This window comes from Arachis ipaensis, chromosome B7 (genome assembly GCF_059453495.1).
Source record: "Arachis ipaensis isolate K30076 ecotype BB chromosome B7, ASM5945349v1, whole genome shotgun sequence".
Lineage (NCBI taxonomy): Eukaryota > Viridiplantae > Streptophyta > Magnoliopsida > Fabales > Fabaceae > Arachis > Arachis ipaensis.
In genome coordinates, this window is record NC_142442.1 from 120070128 (window position 1) to 120093484 (window position 23357).

Sequence of the window (23357 nt, forward strand, 5' to 3'; positions counted from 1 at the left end):
ACCTATGTGGGGATTATTTAATGAGTTAGGACAATTGTACACATACTATATTCTGCATAAATAACTTAACACTCGATACTTGGTCCATCTGGAATATGGGATTTTCTATAAGGGCAGTGCTATAGTGATGAAAGGAAAAATTTTTCTGCTGAAGCAACGTGGAAAAGTTGGTTGGTGGACATGTGTTAAGTTTTTCTCAACTCTGAAAGCGTGCAGAAATAGCAGACTATAACAGGTAAGACAGATTAATGAGATAAGTATTATGTTGTGTTAATTGTTGTGATTAAATATTTGGGCTATTTTTATGTCAAGCCAATAAGATTTTTTGCAGCTGGGTTATGTATCCAACATAAATGGATTGGGATACTGTCTGAACCCGTCTCTGGGCTTACTCCCAATCTAATAATAATAATAATAATAATAATAATAATAATAATAATCATCATCATCATCATCATCATCATCATCATCATCATCATCATCATCATCATCATCATCATCATCATCATCGAATTAAACTAAGCCTTACTTGTAGACAAGAATTCAGGTTCTTAGAATTCGGATACGAACATGGAACATAACACGACATAAAACATTTAGATACATGAATTTTAAAATTGTATAAGATACGAAGACACACACACATATATATATAATATAAAAATTTTTTAATTGATTTTAGTTTCCTATTTTAATTATAGAGAGTATTTAAAATATTTTTTATTTTAGTAAATAGTAATATACGCTATTTCTAAATTTATTTCAAGAATACATGTTAAGAATAAAGTTTGACACATTGACACGTGATGATATTTAGGTGTATCCAAATGTATTCAAATAATTTTTTTTATTTTTTATTAAGACACAGTTAGACACATACTACCACATATATTTCAATTTTTTAAATTTAATCTTCTCATTTTTTAAAGTAGTACGTTAATTTAACTTGATTAATTAAAATTACTTATTTTAATATTTATTCAGCAATCTTAATTTTTAATATTTTCAAAATAAAAAAATCTGAAATTTAAAATTATTTATTTTCAAAGATTTAATGATTTCAAATTCTAAAATTTGACATTTAAAAAAAATTAAAATTTAAAATTATCTATTTTCAAATCTTTAATGATGTCAAATTTTAAAATTTATTCTGCTAGGTTTGTTTATTTAAATTTTATAATTTTTTACTAATAAGACTAAATAAATAATCCTTAAACTTTAGGAGTATGTTTGTTTAATAAAAATTACTTGTTTTTAAAATTTATTCTACAATGTTAATTATTAATACTTTTAAATTTTTTTTTTTCAAATTTTTAATAATTTCAAATTTTAAATTCATTTTGTTACCTTTGTTTATTTTAAATTTTCTAATTTTACACTAATAATACTATTAGGTTTATATTTTAGTTTAAAAAATTACAAACTAAGATCAACTTTAAAAAATTCTAAACAAACATTAGTTGAATAAAAATTGTAAGATCTTCCATTAACTAAACACTATCTAATTTATTGTATTTTTAAATTACAATATCAATTTTTTTAGAGTATTTATTTTCAAATTATTTAATTTATACTAAATTTTTGTCTATTTTAAATTAATATTCATTAATTTAAAATTTATAAACTAATTTTTTAAAAAACTAAATACACATAGTCACTGAATCAATATTTTCCTCCAAAAAAGATGACACAGCTAAGGCTGGACATCCAAGACTTTAAATAAGAGGATGATGAATCCCTTTATAACGCCTGGGAGAGGTACAGAGGGATGCTAAGGAAATGCCCCTCTGAAATATTTTCAGAGTGGGTGCAATTAGACATCTTCTACTACGGGCTTACAGAAAAAGCTTAGATATCTCTAGACCACTCCGCTGGTGGATCTATATACATGAGAAAGACTATTGAAGAGGCTCAGGAGCTTATTGATACAGTTGCTAGAAATCATCATCTGTATATAAGTAGTGAGTCCTCCATAAAAGAAGAAGCTAAGGTAGTATCAACTGACTTTAGTCCTCAGGAACAAGTTGCTAAACTCAATCAGCAACTATCTTCTATAACAAGGCAGTTAGCAGAATTTAAGGAGATGCTACAAGAAACCAAAATTGCTAACAAGGATATGGAATCACAAATGAATCAGACAAAATAGCAGTTATCAAAATAGATAACAGAGGAGTGCCAAGCAGTTCAATTAAGAAGTGGAAAAACATTAAATATCTCAACTCAAAGTAGCAGAAAGCCTAGAAAGGAACAGCTACCAGAGGATGAGCAACCTGCTACCCAAAATCCCTCTGAAGACAGTAAGAGCCCAGAGAGGAATAAGTCTGGCATTCAAACGCCAGAAAAGGGTGAAAAACTGGCGTTAAATGCCCAATCCATGTCCAGTTCTGGCGTTCAAACGCCAGAAAAGGGTAGGAATCTGGCGTTAAATGCCTAATCCATGTCCAATCTTGGCGTTCAAATGCCAATGAGGGACCAGACACCTGCAAGTGCTGATAATAACTCCCTCAAGAAGGCTTCTCAACCTGCCTCTGTAGGAAATAAACCTACAGCAACTAAGGTTGAAGAATATAAAGCCAAAATGCCTTATCCTCAGAAACTCCGCCAAGCGAAACAGGATAAACAATTTGCCCGCTTTGCAGACTATCTCAGGACTCTTGAAATAAAGATTCCGTTTGCAGAGGCACTTGAGCAAATACCCTCTTATGCTAAGTTCATGAAAGAGATCTTAAGTCATAAGAAGGATTGGAGAGAAACAGAAAAAGTTTTTCTCACTGAAGAATGCAGTGCAGTCATTCTAACAAGCTTACCAGAAAAGCTTAAGGATCCTGGAAGCTTTATGATACCATGCACATTAGAGGGTACTTGTACCAAGACAGCTCTATGTGACTTTGGGGCAAGTATCAATCTAATCCCTACATCCACTATCAGAAAGCTTGGTTGACTGAAGAGGTCAAACCAACTCGGATATGTCTTCAACTTGCTGATGGCTCCATCAAATATCCATCAGGCATAATTGAGGATATGATTGTCAAGGTTGGGCCATTTGCCTTTCCCATTGACTTTGTAGTGCTGGAAATGGAGGAGCACAAGAGTGCAACTCTCATTCTAGAAAGACCTTTCCTAGCAACTGGACGAACCATCATTGATGTCCAAAAAGGGGAAGTGACCTTGAGAGTCAATGAGGATGAGTTCAGGCTGAATGCTGTTGAGGCAATGAAGCATCCAAACACATCAAAAGACTGCATGAGTGTTGATATTATTGACTCCCTGGTAAAGGATATCAACATGGATGAGAGTCTCAAATCAGAGCTAGAAGACATCTTTAAAGATGTTCAGCCTGATCTGGGAGAATCAGAGGAAATAAAAGAACCTCTGAGAATTCCTCAGGAAGAGGAGAAACCCCCTAAACCCGAGCTCAAACCACTACCACCATCCCTGAAATATGCATTTCTGGGAGAAGGTGACACTTTTCCGGTGATCATAAGCTCTGCTTTAAATCCATAGGAAGAGAAAGCACTACTTCAAGTGCTAAGGACACACAAGACAACTCTTGGGTGGTCCATAAGTTATCTTAAGGGCATCAGCCCAGCAAGATACATGCACAATATCCTATTGGAGGACGATGTTAAGCCAGTGGTTCAACCACAGAGGCGGCTAAATCCAGCCATAAAGGAGGTGGCGTATGTGTATTGATTACAGAAGGCTCAAAACAGCCACCATGAAGGATCACTTTCCTTTACCATTCATAGACGAGATGCTAGAGAGACTAGCAGGTCATGAATATTACTGCTTTTTGGATGGCTATTCAGGTTACAACCAAATTGCAGTAGATCCTTAGGACCAAGAGAAAACAACATTCACATATCCTTCTGGAGTGTTTGCCTACAGAAGGATGCCTTTTGGTTTGTGCAATGCACCCGCAACCTTTCAGAGGTGCATGCTCTCTATCTTCTCTGATATGATTGAGAAATTTCTGGAAGTCTTCATGGATGACTTTTCAGTATTTGGAGACTCATTCAGCTCCTGCCTTGACCATTTAGCACTTGTTCTGAAAAGATGCCAAGAGACCAACCTAGTTTTAAACTGGAAAAAATGTCACTTTATGGTGACTGAAGAAATTTTCCTTGGGCATAAAATTTCAAACAAGGGAATAGAGGTGGATCAAGCTAAAGTGGAAGTAATTGAAAAATTACCACCACCTGCCAATGTCAAGGCAATCAGAAGCTTTCTGGGGCATGCAGGATTCTATAGGAGGTTTATAAAGGATTTTTCAAAAATTGCAAAACCTCCGAGTAATCTGCTAGCTGCTGACACGCCATTTGTGTTTGACACAGAGTGTCTGCAGGTGTTTGAAACTCTGAAAGCTAAGCTGGTCACAGCACCAGTTATTTCTACACCAGACTGGACATTACCATTCGAACTAATGTGTGATGCCAATGACCATGCTATTGGTGCAGTACTGGGATAGAGGCATAACAAGCTTTTGCATGTCATTTATTATGCTAGTCGTGTTTTAAATAACGCACAGAAAAATTACACAACCACAGAAAAAGAGCTGCTTGCAGTGGTTTATGCCATTGACAAGTTTAGATCATACTTAGTAGGATCAAAAGTGATTGTGTACACTGATCATGCTGCTCTTAAATATCTACTTACAAAGCAGGATTCAAAACCCAGGCTCATAATATGGGTGTTGCTTCTGCAAGAGTTTGATATAGAAATAAGAGACAGAAAAGGGACAGAGAACCAAGTGGCTGATCATCTGTCCCAGATAGAACCAGTAAAAGGGGCGTCCTCCTCCTCTATTGAGATCTTTGAAACCTTTTCGGATGAGCAATTATTTGCCATTCAGGAAACACCATGGTTTGCAGACATTGCAAACTATAAAGCTGTAAGATTCATACCCAAAGAGTACAACAGGCAGCAAATAAAGAAATTGATTTCTGATGCAAAGTACTACTTATGGGATAAACCATATCTCTTTAAGAGATGTGCAGACGGAATAATCCGTAGATGTGTGCCCAAGGAAGAGGCACAGAAGATCTTATGGCACTGCCATGGATCACAATATGGAGGCCATTTCGGAGGTGAGCGAACAGCCACCAAGGTTCTTCAATGTGGCTTCTACTAGCCTACTCTCTATAGAGACTCCCGAGAGTTTGTACGTAACTGTGATAGTTACCACAGAGCTGGTAATCTGCCTCATGGTTACGCCATGCCTCAACAAGGGATCTTGGAGATTGAGTTGTTTGATATATGGGGTATTGACTTCATGGGGCCTTTCCCACCATCATACTCAAACACGTATATTCTGGTGGCAGTAGACTATGTATCTAAATAGGTAGAGGTAATTGCAACACCCACTAATGATACTAAGATAGTGCTGAAGTTCCTCCAGAAACATATCTTCAGCAGGTTTGGTGTCCCTAGAGTACTAATCAGTGATGGAGGCACTCATTTCTGCAATAAACAGCTTTACTCTGCTATGGTTCGATATGGAATTAGCCACAAAGTAGCAACTCCATATTATCCACAGACAAATGGGCAAGCTGAAGTCTCTAATAGAGAACTAAAAATAATCCTGGAACGGATTGTAATTGCCCGTAGAAGGGATTGGGCAAAAAGCTTAGATGATGCTCTGTGGGCATACAGAACAGCATTCAAGACTCCTATAGGAACCTCTCTATTCCAGCTTGTGTATGGCAAGGCCTGTCATCTGCCCGTGGAACTGGAGCATAAGGCCTACTGGGCAACCAAATTCCTAAACCTGGATGCTAAGTTAGCTGGAGAAAAGAGATTACTCCAGTTAAATGAGCTAGAGGAATTCAGACTCAATGCTTTCGAAAATGCAAAAATTTACAAGGAGAAAGCAAAAAGATGGAATGATAAGAAACTGTCATCCAGAGTCTTTGAACCAGGACAGAAGGTTCTACTGTTTAACTCTAGGCTCAGATTGTTCCCCGGGAAACTGAAATCCCGGTGAAGGGGACCATATGTGATTACAAGTGTGTCACCATATGGCTATGTGGAGCTTCAAGACATTGATTCTAATAAGAAGTTCATTGTTAATGGACAGAGAGTCAAGCATTATCTTGAAGGCAATGTTGAGTAAGAATGCTCAAAGCTGAGACTAGATTAAAAGCTCAGTAAGGTCTAGCTAAAGACAATAAAGAAGCGCTTGCTGGAAGGCAACCCAACCATTAGCAAGGTTTATTTGTTATTCAAATAATAATTATATGAGTTTGATATAAATTATCTTCAAGATTAATTAACAATTGCAGGAGTTCACAAAGTTACAGAAGAATTCAGAGCATAAAGCAGAGAAAAGGAGCCCACTGGCACAAAAAATGCCAGTAAAGATACCTTTCTTGGCGTTAAACGCCAGAATGGGTACCATTCTGGGCGTTTAACACCAGAATTGCAGCATCCTAGGCGTTTAGAAAAACGCCCAGTGATAAAGGTTTTCTGGCGTTTAACGCCAGCCAGGGTACCTGGCTGGGAGTTAAACGCCCAAAAGAAGCAGCAAATGGGCGTTAAATGCCAGAATGGATGCCATTCTGGGCGTTTAACGCCAGGAATGTGGAGGGGAGGAAGTTTTGTTTCCAGCTCAATTTTTTTTTTCAAATTTTCATGATTCCATCCAAATTTCTTGCATAAACATGTTACAAATTATCATCTTTCAATTTCAATTTCAAAAAAATAAAACAAATAAAAATTAAATTTTTCTCTAATCCTAAAAATCTTTCTCAAATCTTCTTCAATTTCTTTTCAATTTTTTTTTCAAAACTCATCTATCTTTTTAATTTCTTCTCATATCTTTTCAACTCATCCTATTATCTTTTCAAATTCAGATTTATCTTTTTCAAATCCATCATATCTTTTCAATTTTAAAATTTCATCTTTTTCATATCATATTTATCTTTTACAAATCATATCTTCTATCATATCTTTTTCAAAATTTTCGAACCCACCCCCTCCCTTATAAATTTACACTCGGCCTCCCCCTCTCCTCCATAACTCGAATTTGACTCTCCTTCTATTCTTCTCCTTTCCTTTCTTTTGCTTGAGGACAAGCAAACCTCTAAGTTTAGTGTGTTTTTCGTGATCACTGAGCTAAGATTCACTAAGATCATGGCTCCTAAGGGAAAACAAACCACTTCAAGAGGCAAGAAAGAGAACACTCCAAAACCACTTTGGAATCAAGAGAGGTTCTTAACCAAAAAACAGGCAGACCATTACCACAAAATAATGGGTCTAAGGTCAGTGATCCCGAAAGTTAATTTTGATCTGAAAGAAGACGAATATCCGGAGATTCAAGAGCAGATTCGAAACAGGGGCTGGGAAATTCTAGCTAATCTTGAGACAAAGGTGGGTAGAAACATTGTTCAGGAATTCTACTTAAATCTGTGACAAACAGATAAGCAGAGAATGACTGGAACCGCCTTCTATACCTTTCGAACCATGGTCAGAGGGAAGATTATTTACTTCCACCTGGACAAAATAAGAGAGGTCTCCAAGCTTCCTCAACTACAAGATGATCCAGAATCCTTTAATAGAAGAATGGTGAGATTTGATAAGCGCTTGGACCAAGTTCTAGAGGACATATGCATCCCTAGAACCAAGTGGATAACCAACACAAAAGGTTTTCCGAATCAACTCAAGAGAGGAGATCTCAAACTACTTGCTAGGGGCAGGCTGGACTTCATTGGGCGTTCTATACTGCCCACTAGCAACCGCTCTGAAGTCACTGTCAAAAGAGCAGTGATGATCCACTGCATTATGCTGAGAAACGAAGTGGAGATTCATCATCTGATTTCTTGTGAGCTTTACATAATTGCAAACAAGAACTCCACTGACGCCAAATTGGCTTACCCAAGCTTAATCTCTCTGCTATGTAAAGATGCTGGGGTGAAGATGGGAGTGGATGAGTATATCTCAGTCGAGCACCCAATCACCAAAAAGTCAATGAAAGGACAACAAGTGCAAGATAACTCCATCAAAAGGAGGGGACAGGAGTTCCTCCCAAAAATCCCTCAGATTGACTACTGGACCCGCCTAGAAGTATCTGTCACCAAGCTGCAAGAAGCTATGGATCAACTGAAAGAAGAACAGCAAGTTCAAAATAGCATGCTCTGCAAACTGCTGAAGGAACAAGAAAATCAAGGGCGTGAGCTACAGGAGCTGAAGCACCAGAAGCTGTCTCTTGAAGGGCCAGACACCCCACAAATTGAAGGAGCATCCATCTCCCAAAATAAAGGTTGTTGAGCCCTATTCTTAACTCTGTGATAACTTTTGCTATTAGAGATCTACGTTAGGAGTCACATGAATAATAGTAATTAGTATTTTTATTTTTATTTTTTTTTTATCTCCAAGTAAGCTATAATTTATTTTTCTCATCATCATTAAACATGAATAAAATAGCAGATTTTTAGAATAAGGAGGCAGTTTTATTTTCGAGTTCTTAATAAGAAAAATTCAAATTATTTATATGTGATGGCAATACTTTTTGTCTTCTGAATGAATGCTTGAACAGTGCATAATTTTTTATAGTGAAGTTTATGAATGTTAAATCTGTTGGCTCTTGAAAGAATAATGAAAAAGAAGAAATGTTATTGATAATTTGAAAAATTATAAAATTGATTCTTGAAGCAAGAAAAGCAATGAATACAAAGCTTGCGAAAAAAAATGGCAAAAAATAAAAGAAAAAGAAAGAAAAAGAAAAAGTAAGCAGAAAAAGCCAATAGCCCTTTAAACCAAAAGGCAAGGGTAAAAAGGATCCAAGGCTTTGAGCATTAATGGATAGGAGGGCCTAAAGGAATAAAATCCTAGCCTAAGCGGCTAAACCAAGCTGTCCCTAACCATGTGCTTGTGGCGTGAAGGTGTCAAGTGAAAAACTTGAGACTGAGCGGTTAAAGTCATGGTCCAAAGCAAAAAGAGTGTGCTTAAGAACTCTGGACACCTCTAAATGGGGACTTTAGCAAAGCTAAGTCACAATCTGAAAAGGTTCACCCAGTTTTGTATCTGTGGCATTTATGTATCCGGTGGTAATACTGAAAAACAAAGTGCTTAGGGCCACGACCAAGACTCTTAAAGTAGCTGTGTTCAAGAATCAACAAACTAAACTAGGAGAATCAATAACACTATCAAAATTCTGAATTCCTATAGATGCCAATCATTCTGAACTTCAAAGGATAAATTGAGGTGCCAAAACTGTTCAGAAACAAAAAGCTACTAGTCCCGCTCATCTAATGAGAATTTGAGCTTCATATAAAATTCTGAGATGTTATTGCCTCTTGATTTTCTTTCTATCCTATTTTATTTATCTAGTTGCTTGAGGACAAGCAATAGTTTAAGTTTGGTGTTGTGATGAGCGGATGTTTTATACGCTTTTTGGGGGTATTTTCATATAGTTTTTAGTAGGATTAGCTACTTTTTAGTATATTTTTTATTAGTTTTTATGCAAAAGTAATATTTCTGGACTTTACTATGAGTTTGTGTATTTTTTTTGTGATTTCAGGTATTTTCTGGCTGAAATTGAGGGACCTGAGCAAAAATCTGATTCAGAGGCTGAAAAAGGACTGCAGATGCTGTTGGATTCTGACCTCCCTGCACTCGAAATGGATTTTCTGGAGTTATAGAAACCCAATTGGTGCGCTCTGAATTGCGTTGGAAAGTAGACATCTAGGGCTTTCCATCAATATATAATAGTCCATACTTTACCCAAGTTTTGACGACGCAAACTGGCATTTAAACGCCAACTTCCTGCCATATTCTGAAGTTAAACGCTAGAAACAAGTTACAAATCAGAGTTAAATGCCACAAACAGGCTGCAACCTAGAGTTTAACTCCAAGAGAAGCCTCTACATGTGTAAAGCTCAATGCTCAACCCAAGCACACATCAAGTGGGCCCCGGAAGTAGATTTCTGCACTATCTATCTTAGTTTACTCATTTTCTGTAAACCTAGATCACTAGTTTAGTATAAAAACTACTTTTAGAGACTTACTATGTACCTAATGACATTTCACATCTGAATTTTGTATCTTCTACATCATGAGTCTCTAAACTCCATGGTTGGGGGTGAGGAGCTCTGTCTCGATGGATTAATGCAATTACTACTATTTCTCATTCAATCACGCTTGTTTCTATTATAAGATATTCATTCGTACTTCAACATGATAAATGTGATGATCCGTAACACTCATCACCATTCTCAATCTATGAACACGTACCTGACAACCACTTCCATTCTACCTTAGATTGAATGTATATCTCTTGGGTCCCTGGTTCACGAGTTTGACTGCCTCTCCTGACAACAGAGCATTCAAATCCGTGAGATCAGAGTCTTCGTGGTATAAGCTAGAATCAATTGGCAGCATTCCTGAGATCTGAAAAGTCTAAACCTTGTCTGTGGTATTCCGAGTAGGATCCAGGAAGGGATGACTGTGACGAACTTCAAACTCATGAATGCTGGGCGCAGTGACAGTGTGCAAAAGGATCAATGGATCCTATTCCAACATTAGTGAGAACCGACAGATGATTAGCCATGTACATGGACCCTTTTCACTGAGAGGACGGCTGGTAGCCATTGACAACGGTGATCCACCAACATACAGCTTGCCATGGAAGGAGACCTGCGTGCGTGAAGAAGAAGACAGTAGGAAAGCAGAAATTCAGAAGACAGAGCATCTCCAAAACCTCAACCTGTTCTCCATTACTGCATAACAAGTATTATTTATTTTATGTTATTTACTCTTCATAAATCCAATCATTTTTATTACTAATTTCCTGACTAAGAGTTACAGAATAACCATAGCTTGCTTCAAGCCAACAATCTCCGTGGGATCGACCCTTACTCACGTAAGGTATTACTTGGACCACCCAGTGCACTTGCTGGTTAGTTGTGAGGAATTGCAAAAGTGTGATTGTGATTTTGTACACCAATAGTGTTCATCAAGATGGTCGTGTGGTTTTCAAAGATGGAGACAGAGTTGGTGCGAAAATCATAGCACATTGAACAGGGTATTTTCAGCATTCTCCATTTAGTTTTATTCAAGACCATGCAATTGGAGAAGAGAACTGAATAAATGTTGATGATTGATGACCATTTTTGTTCGTTTAGCAGGTACAAGTATGATTTCCCATTCCTTGAAACAAATGGGGAAGTGTAGATGACAACTTTGTAAGAACATTGTACAAGCATGTTTTTCCACCAGCATTGACCCCATGGCTTTCATTTGTTGGGTTACCTTGGAAGGTTGTTCCCTTCCCTATGTTCAAACTGCAGACCAAATAGATAGCAGGAGCTTTGTCAAATCACCTTGCACTTCCTTCCAAAGAAGAAATGACTCAAGATCCTGAGACCTGAAGCATTCTACTCTTCACTTGAAGCTTCTGGCACTTCTAAGTGTTACACTGATAATTTGGCCAGTTACCAAGTGGTTCCTAAAGTTGAAACTTAAAAGCAATTAATATTTTTTAGCTTGTCTAAAATCATATACTCCCTTCCCCAATTCATAGTAACAGTTGTCTTTTTATTTTCTATTGCATTTATAATTCAATGGACTCGTAACCAATTCTATTTTAATGATAATGATTAAATACATCAAAACGAAAATAGTGAACCGGAAAGAATATATATCAGCATATATTGTGTATTTGGGATTATATATGGTAATGACAGTGGGAATACGATAGCTGGATTGCTAATCAGTGTAGGATTCGTGGTGTTGAAGAATAGAGGATGGAAATGTACAAGTTTGCATCTAAGAACAAGAGGCTGCGACCTGAGTCATACCGTGACGAATGGGATGACAATGAATTGGTTCTAGAAGCTCAACAAGATTTTTCTAAGTATTTGAACTGATATTGTGACAAGTCAACTGAGAAGTCTCAAGCTGAGCTGTATTGCCATCTGCTCTGATCTCAATGCCAGAGTTATACAATTACAACAAAGTTGAGTGAATTAGCACATGAAAGTAATAAGTTCGTCATACACGAAAAAATAAATAGTTGTTTCATTACACTAATAAAATTTATGATGTTCAGATTACTTGTTTCTATAAATGTTTTCTTTTCAGTTGATGGTAATTCCCTTTGGCAATGCTTCAATCACGACTTGAATTCGGTGAAACATGTACAGTGTTTTTGTCCCTAAATTTAACACTACCAGTTATATATGGATGTATTAGCTCTAAATAATTTAGTTCTTGCCGTACTTTGGAGCCATACAGGTCCAAAATCAAAACCAATCAACTACAAAAATACTTGTGTGCGAAGACGACAAATAAGACTACCTTTTTAATTTTTTCTCAGATGAGTTCCTCCTAACTTTCTTAATCGATCCTTCTTCTGTGAAGAGATTGCTATATTTCTCCAGTACCCTCTCTTTCTCTTGATGTAAGCCCAACATCTCGTATGCATTTGTTATTTTCTGAATGATGCTTTTATCTCGAGGTTTACGATCAAAAGCTTCCAATCCCTTAAAAAGCTGTTGATGAAAGAACACAAAATTACGATCCAAATGTCAATGCGTCAATCCAATGACATTGCAATCGAATATTTGCACAAATTGTCCATAACGATCAAATGAGCATCAGTATAAGACAACGAAATTGTAGTATATGGTTAGTTTGGAAAACATACCCGAACAAGATCATCCAGCATGTTGTTTCAGTAATATACAGATATCATGAGATGACACAACTGCCAGGGAACCGAATGCAAATCAGTGTCGATTTTGGTCTGCCAGAATTTGTGCGCTTCTTCCACTCTATGGTCCATATCTAAAGCTCGTATCAATTGACCATATATTCCCATTGTGTTCCCCTGCCCCTTGCTCAGCATCCATTTAATCACCTAAAGAAACAGAGTAATTTATTGAATAAAAGTGAGGTTAAGCTAAATTCCATTTAATCAGCAACAAATCATATCATGTAATTTAATCAGCAAAAGAAGAAACACTATAAGATTGATCAGCTTCTACATATAAATCTAGAGTATGAGGAACTTTAATAAACAAAAAAAGTAGCTGGTTATTCGAATATTGAAATTCCTAGATTCCCCTATCTATCTAGTTGAAGTTCACAAAGATGAGAAAGAAAGCAAGCAGTGATAGCCTGATAGGATACCTGAACAATCCTATGCCACTGTTGTTGCTTCTCGAGAGCATTCAATATGAGTTTCAATGAGGCAATAGGGAATTTCTATTCCCATGCAACCCACGTATCAAGGGCACCATAAATCGCTTCCTTAGTGTCATTCAGATCAAGAAGCTGTGTCGCATCGCATTATTTGGTATTTAAAAAAGCAATTCGAGAAAAAAGACGAGCTTAACTGGGCATGATAATAGATACTTACAGTAGAGAGAAGATACTTATTTTTATCCTTCCTGGAAACGTTGTGGCCAATATAATGATTTGGTGCATCTGTATGTGGAGGTTTTTGTTGGGGAGGGGGGTTAGAAATAGCCTGCGAGAAATGCGTTATTTTGTAGAAGTATTTAAGAGTTAGGGGACAAATTGTTGATGAGAGAGAAAAGTACCTGTGATTGTGAGGGGTTGAAACGGGATAAGTTGCAGTAACGGTGAGAAGCATGCTTAGGATGAAGTTGAGTGAATCTAGCAACCTGTAGAGAACAAATATCCAAAGCAAGTTTAGCTTTCGTTCAGTTCAGTTGGACAAACAAGAAACATAGAAGAGAGGAGTAGAACTGACAAGATGAGAAAAGCGAGTTGACCTCCACATCATTGTTCGCAATTGCAGCGATGGACGGGATCAACACAACAACACAAGAAATGAACCTTGGCAATGGGCTACCCGCCACGCCCGAAAGGAAGATTAGAAGATTGGAAGGAGATTGAGGAAGCAGCAGAGTCTTAAAGTTAAGGAGGCAAATTGGAAGCATACTCTTACCTGTTAGTCACCTTGTTGCCAATTGAGAAGTAGGTGTGAGACTCTAATCTTCGAAGCTAGGAGAGGAAGATGTTGCGCTGTTCCTATGCAATTTGGGAATGTATTGCGGGTTCCGTTCTGGGTGGGTCAAGTTTTTCCGACCCAATTTATTGTCCAAAAAAAAAATAGAACATGAGATGTGAGTTAATTATGTCTTCATTGTGAATATATTAAAAAAAATTATATTAACCCCAAAACAACGTATTTGTAACTTAACAAATCAATCCAAAGCAACATATTTTTGGAGACAAATATTTTATTCTATATTTTCTAAATGTAAATTTGACACCACATTTTGAGTATTATAGCTTATTAACAATGCAAAAGTTATTATAGTTGTACATTCATATTATATTTTGCTAGTGATAACGATTTCATTATTATAACTGGAATTTTATACAACACAATGGATTTATTTCTATTATATTTATGACAGACAATATATCCAAATGATATTTTATTTATGGTTTCATTTTAAGAGTTTTTTCTGGTAACTTAATAAATTAGAAAACAAAAGCAAAAAATACCAAAATAGAAAACAAAGTTCAACAAGCTGCAGATTCACTAGAAACAAACTCTTCCCCCCTCCCCCCCTCCATTATTGATAGAATAATACACATCCAAGTCTTTTTATAAACCAAGTCCAACCATAATTATCAGAACCAAACTGGTACTTGACACAGTCATACAACTGGGTCATCAGGCCACTAGTTCAACCGGTGAGTCACTAATTCACCCGATTGACCCGGTTATAATTAAATAAAAATATAAAATTATAAAAATAAAGTTAAAACTTAAAATGTATGTCTTCACAAACATTAATAACAATCAAGTATCAATTCTTAGACATAACTAATGATGCAAAAAGAGATAATAAACTAGTCAAAAGTACAAAATACTTTCTCAAATTAAAGAACAAGAGAGAACAAAAGATATCACAATCAGTAAATCAAATCCAAGAGGTGATCTGAAAGTCGGCATCTATATCTTCATAAGACAAATTTGAAGCTTGACCAACAATTCCTTCATTTTGATTTGCATCTATATCTATTATCTACATTTGTGTATCTTTCACAAATCAATACCAAGAATAATTCATAATAATACAAACAGAAAGTATGAGAACAAAAATTTAACTAAATTTTATTCTAAGAGCATGAACCTCATTTTCAACAACAAATTAACTATAATAATTTTCAGCAACAAAAGATTTAGCTCAAAAGATGATTTACAGATTTTCAGCAACAAAATATTTAACTAAGTGATTGTTTCAGCAAGACAAAAATAGATTCAATCTTCAGTAATGATAATAAGTAACAAATTCAACTTTCAGCTAACAAAAAAATTTAATTAAGTGATTATTCAGCAAAAACAGCACCAAATTCAAGGTTCAATCAACTCAGTGAAGATTGTCGGCAACAAACAAACTTAAGCTAAGTGATTATTTCAGCAAGAATATGTCAATTATTAATTGTTAATGGAAAAATAAAGAACAAAAGTTGACTTATACCCCAATTACTCATCCCAATTAAATAAGCCTAACAACTGGCATTGGCCCCCTAGGATTCATGAAGATTTTCTCATCAACTTTCAACCTTATCAACAAATGAGTTCAAGAAGAAATAATGCATTCTTTATTCAGAAGAAAAAGTTAAGAGAAGTAATAAATAAATAAATAAATAAATAAAGTCTAAAATATCATTATAAGTTTTAGCAGCTTTTGCATCATCAGTAGTCCAGGATTCCTGGTGAAACCTCAACGGTCCCATAATCAAAATGCAAAAGCTGCAACATTATATTGTCAGCTATATTTTTTTCTTGTTATGTTTCACATGATAGACAATCAAGATTTATCAAAGGCCAAACCCGCTACGACTTCTACACATAAATTTAGGTAACCAATAGTATGTGAAATAACATCCGTAAGATTCGAAAACTACACATGAAATAATATGTTAGAAACTTACATTAAGGTAGGATATCATACCTGAATTTGTGAGCAGTTAATATGCTCTCTCATAGCATCAATGTGAATAGCATCTTTGTAAATATGCATGTAGATTGTGATCACCACATGAAGAACATGTTTGGGTCCAGATGCACAATTTTGGCAAATTGAATCGGTATAGGTTATGCAATATTGGTTTAACTCTTTCTTAAGCAGGGGAAGAGTTGCACGAAGATTCAAAAAAAGTCCTTTTCAGAAGAGACTTAAGCCACTCTGGCTGAAGAGCTTTCTTCACTTTCTTAGCCTAAAAAGTAAACACATTGTTAAACTATATGCTTCAAATTAAAGAGATACGAAATCTCACCCATCTTATTTTTCTTAACAATAATAATAGTAAAAAAAATAGAAAATTCACTGTTTATCTTCAATTCTCTTTGTGTTCTCTTTGTGCCATAAAAGTCATATATCCTGCTAGAATGTTTGCATTATGAGGTGACATACATAGTTTATTCATTTGGACACATCAATGCATCCAAATTTGAAACTGAAGAAAGAAATACACATGCCGCCATTAAAATAACAATATCTATTAATTTTAAGTAACAGACTACAATTTGAAGGTCACATTGAAAATAATAACTGCAGCAATTCTTTCTGTCTTTGCTCAAGCAGTTTGCTATTCAAATCTAAAACATATAAATTCTCACATTTCAACCCTGGGAAAACTCATAAGACTACAATCTTCAACCAAAATAGAAAATAAGAAATGTTTAGTATTAAATATGTTAGGACTGAATCTATGAAAAAATTACACCTTTTAAGTACAACAAATTCAAGGTTCATGATAATCAGTAAAAAATTTCAGCAACACATTCAACTTTCAGCAACAAATTACTTTCAGCAACAAAATCAAAGTGCAGTGATGCAGCAACAAAATTGAAACAGAAAGAACAGGGGAATTTCCTGAAAGTCACCAAATGGGGTTGCCCAAAGGAAGCTGATAGCGAGGGAGAAGCTGATGGCAAGGCGAGAAGCAAGAAGACGACAACGAAGACCAGCCCACCGGGACCTGCTGCCTCTGCTTCCGGCGACGAAGATTGCAGAGAAGACGCGCGTCTGAGTGCAAGACGATGACGAGACAGATGACGACGACCAGTTTCGCGGCAGCGATGATAGCGGGGAAGAAGGGCCGAGACGGTGATGACAGAGAGCGACAACGACAACCAGGTGCGAGACCGAGACAGTGAGAAGCAAGACGACGACGACCACTACAATCCGAGGGACCAAATGCCGATTCCGTCTGCTTCTGCTGCCGACGAAGCGAGCACAGGGAAGGGAGTGCTTTAGCTGACGAGAGCTTAACAGAACGGAGATGAGAGGTGAGAGATCGGAGATGAGACGAGCTGACGAGAGCTTGAGCTTGTGGGAGAGAGGGGCGAGAAACTGAGAAAGAGAGTCGAGAGAGGAGAGAGCGTTGAGGGCTGGGGGTGATCTTCAGCAATTAAGGCTTCAGAGAGGGAAAAGGAGAAAGGGGGGAGGGGGATGGAACGGCGCCGTCCATTCTTTTTTTAAAAAAAAAAACAATATCATGACCCCCGGTCCGGGTCATATAAACCGGTTGGGCCACCGGTTTTGCTGAAAACCGGCCAAGTCAACCCAGGTTTCAACGGGTCCAATATATGATCGGTTCAACTAGTGGCTCGATCCAACCAGGTGGTCGGATAACTGGTCGAACCGGATTTGATAACAATGAGTCCAACCGAGTTAAATAATAAAACTGCTATCCAAATTGATTTTTGTTGATATTAAACTAATTTGGTTGGACTTGGTTAACAAAAATACTTAGATGTGTAGTATTATTCTCATGGATATCTAACTTAATTAGTTAGCAGTTAGTGACTCATGTAATTAAATCAATTAGCTACTCATTTTTTTAGGGCAAGTTACGAAAAAAATTATTTGCAGTTCAATATTACTAGAATACAACTTTTAAAGATCATATACGCAAATGCAACTTTTATATTATTATAGCAACCACGATAGCGGTTCAGCAGATTAGGAACACACGTAAACCGCTAGAAGGATAGAGCGCAAGGTTGCGAGAATCGGACCAGTCATCGAACCGATCGAGTGACTGGTTCAATGGTTTAATGGTTCAACCGGAGTTAAACCGTGGTTGAACCAGTTTAATTAAATATAGAGTAAAATTATAAAAAATCCAATACATAATTTTAAAAATTTAAATTCAATCATTTCTAAACTAATAAAATTCAAAATTTAACAATTTCACAAAATAAGTTATTCATAATTTATCATTAAAAGTCACCACCAGTTCACAAAATTAATTAAAGCATTCTGTCTATGAAATCACCTAAATTGCAAGAAGTTTGAGCATTCCACTCATTTAGGTGTTTTCATGACAAAAATAACATTAAGCACAAGCATGAAGAGATACCATGAGCAATGGATAAACATGAGTTTCATAACTTAAACAAGCATCAAGAGACAACCCAAAGTGCATTATTCTTGAAAAATTTGCCTAAACAAAGAGTGGTTCAAACTATATGGTAACTACAACATATAATTCAAACTCAGCATCACAGAGGCATTTAATCGAACACCTAGCACGCAATGTACAAATTCAGCATAAACAAACAAACTTCAACTGCAATGCTTACCCATTCAACAACTTCCACACTTAATACAGCCAAACACAATAATAAATAGTAGTAACCAAGCTTATATAAGCAAGCAAAGCAACAGCCAACCGAGAAATTTCAAACTTAGAATCTACAAACTGAACTACCTTATTCCAACAACTTAGAATCCACTAACGGAAATAAAAAATCCAACTAAACTAATGTAGAATAAACTATAAAATTAAAGCTAAACAAAACAGCAAGAGAAAACAGAGCAAAAACCTGAAGAAGGGAGGAAAGAGTTGCTGTCGTATTATGATGCTGCCACGACCAGAGACGGCAATGAGAGGTCGCCGCACACCAAGAAACTCTATGAAAAGAGGATGGAACAGAGGCTCAGCTTCGACTCAGAGATAGAAAGTCGCATATTGAGAAAATTGAACCTACATCAACAGAGCAGAATTGAAAAAATTGAACCTACATCAACAAAGCAGAATTCTAAAATTGAACCTACATTAAATGCTTTTAAAATAACAGAATGATTAATTATATAATTAACAACATAAAAACAACTAAAAAATAGAACAAGATGTCAAGAGAAGAACTCTGCATCTGAAGAACATCAACCTACTTCAAATCTGCCCTAAATTCTTCAATGAATAAAAAATAAAAAATTTAATTAAAGAACAGACGAACAAAAGAACAGAAACAAAAGGCCAGAGCACAGAAGAATAGAAGAACAAAGACAAAAACTCAAAAAGATTGAAGAACAGAAGAACTCAGTAGTCACCAATCAGTACTCACCGGCGGCGAGGAGGAAGGTGAGCAACGGCGACGACAGAGGAGGCGACACCGGTGAACACAGAGAAGGCGAGCTCGGCGATGACAAGGACGCAGCCTTCAAACCCGTCGCTACAGAATGCGGTGGCTGCGGGATGCAGTAGCGGCGGGCTCCGGTGGCTGGCTAGCTGCTCGATTGGTTGCTTGTTGTAGCTTCTATGGTTCCAGCAAAAGAGAGGAGAGATGAGTTTGTGAAGAGTGAAGACTAAGGTTGCGAGAACCGGACCGGTCATTGAATCGGTCAAGTGACTGGTTCAATGGTTCAATAGTTCAACCGGGGTTGAACCGTGGTTGAACCGATTTAATTAATAAACTTATGTTTGGTAAGGATGTTAGAATTTTATGCACTTGTATGTATAAAGTTTGCAGCCAAAATAATCAAAATGAAACTTTTCTACAGCAAGCATTATTAACCCTTAAAATTAATGATGACAAATTCCTCATAGTAAATAACATCAAGGTAATACATTTAAAAAGAATAAATAAATAAACAAAAGGAATTAAGCTCAAAACATGAGTAAGCCCTTCAAAAATTAAAGTTTATTTGGTCCGTCGAATATGCATTTGACATCAAATTGATCATCAATTTATATATTACTAAATTGGTCAAATTAGTTCCAAAGATATATGGGACATTAAATTGTCTCTTCACTATCAATCTGTTACATTTCTTCTTAAAATTAGACCTCAAAAACAAAAAAATTGGTTCTTGATGAACAGAAAATTGATTATTAAAGGACCATTTTGATGCTGCTTACACAAATGAGCATCAATGTGTTGCCTCACGTACCTGAACTTTTCTAAGCCTACATGAAATATAAGGATTTAAAATAACAGAACAAAAAGCAGCAGAAGCAAAACTTTGAACAGAAACTGAATTTTGATTCAATTCTCTAGCAACAACTTGATACATCATATGCATTGTCTGGCTCTATATAAGAAAAGAACGAACTGAGAAAATATTTGCCTTGGATTATATCAATTCATACAGCATTCAAAATCCAGAATTATATTCAGCAAAAGTCAATGTAGCATTCAAAATCTAGAGTCCCAAAATTGTATCAATTCTATATAGCATTCAACATCCAGAATCCAAAATTGAACTTATATCAAATTTATATTAAGCAAATTCAGAATTATAGAAAGATTAATTCATATAATTAACAAAATAAAAAAAATTGAAAAGCAGAAGAACTCTGCATCAAGCCATCGATTCATATATTTAACAAGACAATTGAACTAACAATCTCCCGACAAATAATTCATATAGTGAATTAACAAAATAAAAAAATAATTCAAAAACCCAAGAACTCACAGTGGCAGAGAGCAGAGGTCAGAACAAAACACCAACAATCTAGCTCTGTTAACAACAATGAACAGCGAAGAAAATTAACTCAGAAAACAACTAATTAACCCAGAAAAACATCAACAATCAACCTAATTAAATCCAGAAAAATAGTAATTAACTCCCAAAAATAAAATTGAAGAAGTAGTGGAGGGATGGAGGCTTACCAACGGTGACAGTGACTGAGCTTTGAGAAAGAGAGAGAGAACAGAGACGAAGCAGAAAAACGCCGACGAGAAGCAAACGTGCATGAGCGACGGCGATGAGCAAGGTTCTGAAAACAGGACCGGTCATCATACCGCTTTACTCACTGGTTCACTAGTTTATTGGTCTAACCGGTCCAACCGGTGGTTCAACCGAAAAAACCGTTTTAGAATAAAATAATAAATAAAATATAAAGGATCAAAGATGAGGGTACTCCAAGAACTCCTATTAGATGCAACAACATTCAACATTATCACATATTCTCACACACACATACAAAGCCTTAACTCAGAGAACAACCACAGCAAGTGACTTGGAAAGAAAATGTAAACACCGAAACAATCACAAGCATACACAACATGTGAATATTATTATAGCAAACATAATAATAAAATAGCTCTTCTAATGCGTCTTCAAAAATATCCCAAATCAAGAAAACTACATAATCTGATCCACTTGATTCAGAAAGTTACATATATTAGAAAAATTAAGAATCAACTAAAAGAAAAAGAAAAGGAAGGCCTGGTTGATTCGATTCAATTGCCTGAGATGAGATGAAGAATCAAACAGGGCTGAAAAGCTGAGAGTTTAAATGTTAAACCTCAATATTCAAGTAACATGACTCCATTATTGTTATTATTACACCCTTCTAATGTCACAAATTCAATATATATTATAGTCCGTTGACACTTGTGTATTCACAACTTGGCCTCATCATTCTGATTCATACCTTAAGTAGAAGAAAAAGTCCCAATAAGCTTTCATTACAATTTTATCCAGAGAGTTGGGGCTTTGGTTCGGAGTTCATGCCAATGATAATGACAAGAGGGATGAATCCGTGAATCAGTAACATAGGCAGTGCAAATTTTAACAAAGTTCACCACAATGATTAACAACAACAAAAAGCACTGAAAGAACACTCAGTAATATAGGCAGTGCAAATTTTAACAAAGCTCATCACAATGATTAACAACAACAAAAAGCACTCAAAGAACAGTGAATCAGTAACATGGGCAGTGCAAATTTAAAATTTAAAAGTTATCAATTTAAAATTTATCATCAAATACAATCGGTGAGCAAAGCCAATCAATCAAACACTGACTGAGCATTCTGTTCTAATTTTGTGACTGGGAAGCAACAAATTCAGCAACAAATGCAAGTTACAGCAACAAATTTAACAAATCCTAGTAAAGTCCCGAGTTACAGCAAAAAGGCAAATTTATTGATTACCAATTCAGCAACATGCAGAAATACAGGGAGAAGGGAAATCTAGAAAAGAGAGAACACTAAACCAAAACATTAACCAATAATCACACTAAACCTGCAACCAGCAATTACAAAACAGCAACAAACATTAGTACATTATAAAACATTCCAAAACAGTGATGACGCTAAACCTGCATAGTAAATAATCTCAAAGACAATGACCACCAATATCCAGCAAATAAACAATAAATACACAAAAACAATTTAGCAAATAAACAAGAACAAGACCTAAATAGAAAATCCAACAAATTAAGTCGCAGCAACCAAACAATTTGACAAATTAAAACAACAGCAGCCCAACAATTTAGCAAATCAACTTAACAAACTCAAGAACAGAAAATCACAACAAAACAAAAAAAATAAAAGTAATAGAAGAACACAAGAACCATTAGCAAATTAACAAGTTCATAATAACAGTTAAAAAAATTTACCAGAAGAACACTAATGCAAGTGGAATCATCATGCTAACATGTTTTCTGCAAAGATGCTATTTGTACAGCTAAAATTTCCTAATTACTATGATCCAATTATTCTAATTTCACATGCAATCAACTTACTAAGTTTCTAAAAGCTAGAAATTATAAAACCAACCAGAAATATGGTTAAAGCATTTCATTAAACATGTTGAGTGCGGTAAAATTAAAACGAAATAAGAGAATTCAAAGCTTAATTTCAATGTGATAGAGAAGAGAACATAACTATTGTAACTTTAATTTAGTCTATGAAAAAATCCATACCACTACCAAATCAAATAATTACTTATTGTAATAGAAATCAGAAGTTGCAGAGTTTGAAGAAGAGTATTGGTGTTTTGTGAGTGTATTATCTGGTGGCGGGTTTAGGGAACCACGGCGGGGACAAAAGAGAGCAGTTCGACGGCTGAGTGGAGCGCGCGGGTTGGTGGCAGAGTTTAAAGCAGAGCAACGTGGCTTCCAGACAAATGCGAACTCGAACGGTGAACAGCGAGTGAACGCGAACGGTGAACGCCGAGCGAACGCGAATGGCGAAGAACGCGAACGAAGACGCAAACGTGAACGGAAAACAAACGGCGACGGAAGCGCGCTGAGCAGACAAAGACGACGGACGCCGAGCTCGAGGAAGCAACCGCGATCGGTGACAGTGAACAGGGGTTGAAGATTTGAAGCACGAGGGAAGCTAGATGAC

General features: G+C 36.1%; 2 pseudogenes; one reads left to right on the forward strand and one right to left on the reverse strand.

Moving 5' to 3' along the window:
* The first annotated feature begins 1128 nt into the window (after positions 1–1128).
* LOC148553911 (flavin-containing monooxygenase FMO GS-OX-like 4) lies at positions 1129–11864 on the forward strand (annotated as a pseudogene).
* Positions 11865–12290: 426 nt separating this feature from the next.
* LOC107607552 (pentatricopeptide repeat-containing protein At4g18975, chloroplastic-like) lies at positions 12291–13904 on the reverse strand (annotated as a pseudogene).
* Positions 13905–23357: the final 9453 nt, after the last annotated feature.